General features: G+C 31.8%; 1 long non-coding RNA gene across 1 annotated transcript; it reads right to left on the bottom strand.

Annotated features, from left to right (window-relative positions):
* Positions 1 to 380: 380 nt before the first annotated feature.
* On the bottom strand, positions 381 to 1,260 carry LOC148282549 (uncharacterized). The gene is made up of 2 exons (XR_015822071.1): positions 875 to 1,260; positions 381 to 758 (listed from the first exon to the last, which is right to left on the bottom strand). It is a non-coding gene; the product is annotated as an uncharacterized LOC148282549 (long non-coding RNA).
* Between the last annotated feature and the right edge of the window lie 5,258 nt (positions 1,261 to 6,518).

Here is a 6,518-nt window from a genome sequence, read left to right as displayed (position 1 = left end):
TAGACGTGTTATATTTCTACGTCTACGTTTCTACAAACCCTAGACGTCTTACATTTCTTAGCTAGTGTTTTGACAATTTTGCCCACTTAAATATATATTGTGTTTGTTCAAATAGATATACAGAAATACGTTCTATAGCGTCTTTATTATGTATGCAATGAAATATATAAAACTTGCCTCCTTTCAACACAAACTCCGCAACAACAAAAGTTTTGACAATATTTGTACACAAACCGACCTTCAAGTTTAACTTCAAATTTCAAGTGATCAACTGAAGCTGGCGGTAAACTAAATATTTAGTTTTGCCATGGAACTATCAAAATATACTTACTAAATGTAATATTTATGTTACCAGTAACTTTTTTTACTTTAAAACTTGATTTTGTTAAGGATTTCGGCAGTGGGCAAAATTGTCATGTTTGACGGTATCTGTAAACAACACAAATATCACTCGTACCACAGACTACAGATATCTGACTCGTACGACAAAACGTTATGAGTACGTTTACCATAGAAAATGGCAAACTTTACGATGACCAGACAATGTCAAATTTGACATATTCACATTGGTGCCATATCTCAAAACTTAAGTAGCAACCCTCGTATCCTTTATCTATGGCTACTGCAAGACTGCTGGGCATCTATGTTCGAAAATGTCGACTTTCGACCAGAGATAATGTAGAACTATTGCTTTCGACTTGAAGGTGGTCGTCCAAAAATGCCGTTTATTCATAGTACCACAGGGATGAATGATATATCTATAATGAACATGACATAATATTACTTAATTGTTTTATGTGAATAACAATGCAAAGATTAATTCGAGAAATATCTCGGTTGAAGACCATTTGAGAAACGCTACTGCAATACGTACATCTTCAACACTAGCACCGCTGCGTACTGATTGCTCATGCTTACGCTTCTCCGAAATTTCTGCCGGCGTTGCTGATGGGAAAATCTCCTTGAGGCCGGCAACTATCTTCTCAAGGCTCTCTCGGCGAGCGTGCTTGTTATGGTATAAGCTATTTTTTACCGAATAGAGGCACTGATGATCCTCATAGAGGTTAAGTAGTGCATCGGTCTGGTCTTGGCTACAAGACATGCTTATCTACGACAAAATATAATATCGACAAAAGATATCATTTACAGTATTAACAATATGAGCATTTATACTGAATAGTTAACACGATTCGAGATCTAGGAATAACTTTTGACTCACGCAAAACATCGATTGTATTGCGTTAGCCAACTACAAACAGTATCGAAATACGCGTAAAAGACTTTTAAAATCTCTTAAAGAGGAATATTACAGAGGTAAAATCAGTAATGCCAATAGTTACAAAAAATCTGGAAAATAGTGAACGAAATAATTGACAGAGATAAAAAACCAACCAACATAAAAATAATTGACGTTGACGGAAGAATTATTGATGTTTACAACGACCCTGAGATTATTGCTAACTTTGTGAACAATTATTTTACAAAAATTGGCTCTGATTTGGCTAATAATATCCTCACGCGAACAAATCGTACTGAAATAGAACTTGCTGAAAACACCAACTATTTCTTTCATTTAACCCAAACTAACATGTTGGAATTTATTGCTAGTATTAATGAACTTAAAGATGACAGCTCTCCAGGATACGATAAAATATTTACTAATATAATAAAACTGGTGAAAAATACACAGCATTACCTCTAGTCTACATAATAAACTTGAGTTATCAAATGGGTGTGTTCCCTAATTCTTTAAAACATGCAATTGTAGTTCCTATATTCAAAAGCGGAAATCCATACTCTGTAAACAATTACCGGCTACCTTGTATATTATAAGCAAGGTAAATAATAAAGCAACTCCCATATAAAAAAAATATAAAAAAACAATTACCGGCCTATCTCTTTATTAAGTGGTTTATCTAAAATAATAGAAAAGGTTACAATGAAAAGATTAAACAAATACCTTGAGAAATTTGATTTGCTGTCGGACAATCAATTTGGATTTAGGGAAAATAGAAGTACGGGTGATGTCATAGCCAACCTGACGAAACCTATAACGGAAAGCCTAGACAAGCGTCAGAAATCTGTTGCTGTTTTTCTAGACCTAGCAAAGGCATTTGACACTGTCTCCCACATAATTCTGATCAAGAATTGAAGAAATAGGGATAACTGCAAAGGTTTTAAAGTGGTTTAAATGGTACTTAAGCAATAGAACTCAAGCCACAATAATTAAGCAGCCAAATAACTTAGGTTCTTCAAATAGTTTAATTCAAAATTTAACCCACGGCGTCCCACAAGGAAGTTTTTTGGGTCCCATTTTATTCTTGATCTATATAAATAAACTTTGTGATCTACCTGCAGCCACTAAAACAATGAAGTTTGTGGATGACACCGTGTTATTTTACGAGGCTCCAACATGGAAAATATCTTTATTATTTTTTTTATTTATTTAACTTTTTGTACATAATGTTATTTGTACATTGGCGGGCTTATTGCCAAATGTCAATTTCTTCCAACCAACCAATAAAATAAAAGTTTTATTTTTATAATTCAAGTTACAGAACATATTCAATAGAAAAAAAAAATAATAAAAAGTTAAAAATGTATAAAAGTAGAAATAAACGTATTTGTTTATAAATTACCTTAAATCAAAACTATTACTCAATGGGAAAAAGGAAAAAAGAGGAAAGAGGAAAAAGGAAAGGAGGAGAGATTAAGGATGAGAAAGGAGATGTTTCTTCAGACGTGATTTAAACAGAGATAATGTAGTAACATTTTTGATGGTGGATGGGAGATGATTCCACAGTCGAGCCGCATGGACACTATATGAGTTAGAGAAGAAAGAGGAATTGTGTATGGGTATTAAGAGAGTGCCTTGAGAATGAGAACGAAGAGGTAAACCATGAACTGATAAGCGTTGAAATTTTTCGCGCAGGTATATAGGAGCGTTAGGACTATGAAGTACATTGAACAGAAGTGAGAGGGAGTGATAGTCTCTCCGCTGTCTAATTTTGAGCCATTTCAGTTGCCTACGATAATCAGAAATGTAGTCATATTTCCTAAGACCAAAAATGTACCTTATGTATGTATTCTGAAGTCGTTCAAGTTTATCGAGTTGCTCACAGCTTAAATCAGTCATGGAAACATCAGCGTAATCTAGAATGGGTAGTAGTAATGCTTGTACAAGAGTGCATTTAGTACTAATGGGTAAGAATTTTTGCAACCTTCTAAGTGAGTGTAGACTGAACAATATTTTGCGGCTTAATTCATTAGTATGAGCTAGCCAGCAGAGATGTTCATCCATTTGTACTCCTAGATTTTTAATCCTAGGAATAAAGTATACATAAAGGTTAATATTGGCATAAATAAGGTAAACAAATGGCTTGAAGAGAATTTGTTGACCCTAAACATTAGCAAAACCAAATACATGAATTTATGTCTACGTCCAATCCAAATGTCCCGAACCCTCTTTTCCCTGCCTTTGCATTAATATCGAAAAGTGTGGTAATATCAAATACCTAGAAGTTTATATTGATAAATGCCTAAGCTGGAGTTCCCACGTAAATTATATTACACCTTAACTAAGAAAAATGAATTTTATTTTTAAATCACTTCGTGACATAATCGATTGGTCATTACTTAAAAGTGTTTACTTCTCTTTTTTCCAATCTACAGCGGCTTATGTAATTATTGGTTGAGGGGGTAGCGCGGCTAGCGTATTGGATCCAGTTTTTAAAGGACAAAAACTCGTGCTTAGAACAATGAAAAAAGTACCTTTCCGCTATTCTTCAAAAGAAATGTTTGAAAGTTGTAAAGTTCTAGATGTGCGGCAGCTATTTGTTAAAGAGGCACATGTGAAGTTCTGGAAATCTGTAGATAAAGTCAGGACACAGCAAAATATACAAACGCGATCAGCAGGAAGGATTAATTACCTTGGCCCAACCACTCACTTGAAGCTAGCTCAAAGAAAATTTACCTTCCTGGCTCCGAATTTTTTTAATTGACTTCCGGCAGCCATAAAGAACTCCACAAGTGCCAATGTATTTAAGAAAAATGTTTGCAATTGGTTGCTGCACATCGATAGGGACGAGGTTATCAACTTTTTTAAAGTTCGAGATTAGCAATTAGCAAAAATTTACAAATCTGCTTTCCTTCCATACTTTTACTTTTATTTGCTTTTTATATATCTTAATATTTTTATGTTTTTTTCAATATGTATTTTTGTATTATTTAATTTAGAACGTACTATTATTTGGCATATTATTTATTACTCCTATTTGTTATAGTTGATTTCAATAATACTATTATTTTGTTGATTTTAATGATACCATTATTTTGTATATTTGATTATCTGTGATCTTAATTAGTATAATTTATATATTTTTAAATATTTCTGATTATCTTTTTTACATTGTATTCTTTGGAATTTTATTATGTATTACTTTTACCTTTTTTTTCTAGATTGTTATTCTATTGCATCATATGTCATTATAATTTAATCTTATTAACTTTACTATGTATTTTTATTGTTAATTATTATGGCTTGACATAGGCATAGGCCTAAAAAGCCTTTATAAGTTAATTAATATTTAAACTTGTGTAATTTTGAATAAATTAAATAATTATAGGAAAACTGTAACGTAATTTATAAAATCAAATACCGTGACCGTCTAATTTTGCCCACCGAGTCTAATCTATGCTAAATCTTTAAAAAAATATATCTCTATTTGATTTAAGTAAAGTAGATTTATGTCACTAACTTCCTTCAGAAGCCTTCGTCACTAACTTTACTCAGTAGCTTGTCAGAACCTGTCAAAGTGCGCGTATAATTTGTTGCGGGCCAATTACGACTCGGTGTTTTTTAATATACTGCTCGATGGCAAAGACAAAGGTAAGTTTTTCTTGTTGCAAGATATAGACAAAAGTTTTCAGATCATTTCCTGTTTATATTATGTGCTGTCAGTAGCTTAAATCAAGAATTATGACGGTGGGCAAATTAACCCGCATAAGTTGAGCCTCTGGGTTGTCAATTTTGCCCAAATGAAAAAATGTGTCAGGGTTGTCACTTTCTTATTTTCATAATTAGTTTAAATTAAATTAAAACTATTATTAAGTTTTTGCACACATTAGGTATTTTAGATTTTCAAAAGTAATAATTTTATTGTGGATAATTTAATTTAATTCTTCTTTGCCTTTCTTAATTAATTTGATTATGTGTTTTTATATTCCTTATATTACTTTTTAATAGTTTCTGAAGCATTTCTCATTTTTGTATGGTATACTATTTGTTTCTATATTTGATCATTTGCATTACTTATATATGGAGTTACCCAGTTATTATCCACACCCTCAAACGATATTTTTTCACTTTCGTAGCTATGGATTCCGAAATAATTTCTATTAATTTTTAAAATTGATGTCGTCTGGTTTTAACCTGTTTAGTTGTTCATTAACTATATTCCTGTAACAGTTATTATTTCTCACACCATAGGTATATTTGTCATTTCTAAAAATGTGTGTACCTACCTCATGTTACAAATTGTCATTTAGGTAATTAAGACTGGGGAGTATTAGTTTGTGTACTTTAATAAAACATTTATATAAATAAAGAAGATTTATTAATGTTTCTTAAGTTATCAACTAGATTTTGACAACCCTAAGGCCTATAAGTTGCTTGTATGAAAACAAATAGAGTACAGCTGGTAAATTTGCCCACTTGTTTTTAGACGAACATTTTACTAGTTATCCATTGAAAATATGTTCAAACGACAATTTTGCCCTTGAATTAATAATTCAATAAAGTAGTTCTTAGCCAAGAACGCCATTTGAGCTACAGTTCAACAAATAATGATTGCAGGCAAACATGTACGATAGTGAAGGTAATTTTGCCCACCATCAAAATTTTAAATTGCTTGGAAATGCATTTAAATATGACTAAAATTACAATTGTACCGCAAATAAATGATTACCTAAGTCATTATTAGAAATCAAAAAGTAAACCATAGCATTTACAGCTTTGTAGTCGCTCGATAGATAATACAGACGATCGCTAAGCATACCGTCTTCGCAAGTGTCAAAAGACTTTTATAAATCATGTTCAAGCGAGCATTTTTGCTTGCATTGGGATTTATTGGAGTTTATAATCGCTTTGAAGTGGGCACTTTCTATCACAGGAGCCAATTTAAAATATAAATGAGAACTATTTTAAATATTAATGAAGTAAGGAACGTGGACTAATTTTTGCGGTCATTCATTGGTTCGTTTTGATAATTTTTTTTGCGAAAATCAAAATAATTGTAAAAAAACGGGCAAATTTGGACGGTTTCGCGGTAGACACTACTTATGTTAGTTAGGTAAAATAATTGGTAATAACCTGCGAGTAATAATTTATTGTAATAACTTTTATAACAATCATAGAATTCAATTAAGCTAGCCGTTGAACTTTTTTTCTTTTTATTTTTGCATGCTGTGTTCACATGAAATTGATGAACAATATCTAAAATAGCATTTTTTTATTTGAA

Source organism: Micrasema longulum, unplaced genomic scaffold (assembly GCF_059751315.1).
Source record: "Micrasema longulum isolate JH-2025_06_02 unplaced genomic scaffold, ASM5975131v1 h1tg000319l, whole genome shotgun sequence".
NCBI classification, from domain to species: domain Eukaryota; kingdom Metazoa; phylum Arthropoda; class Insecta; order Trichoptera; family Brachycentridae; genus Micrasema; species Micrasema longulum.
This window is presented reverse-complemented; position numbering and strand designations above follow the sequence as displayed.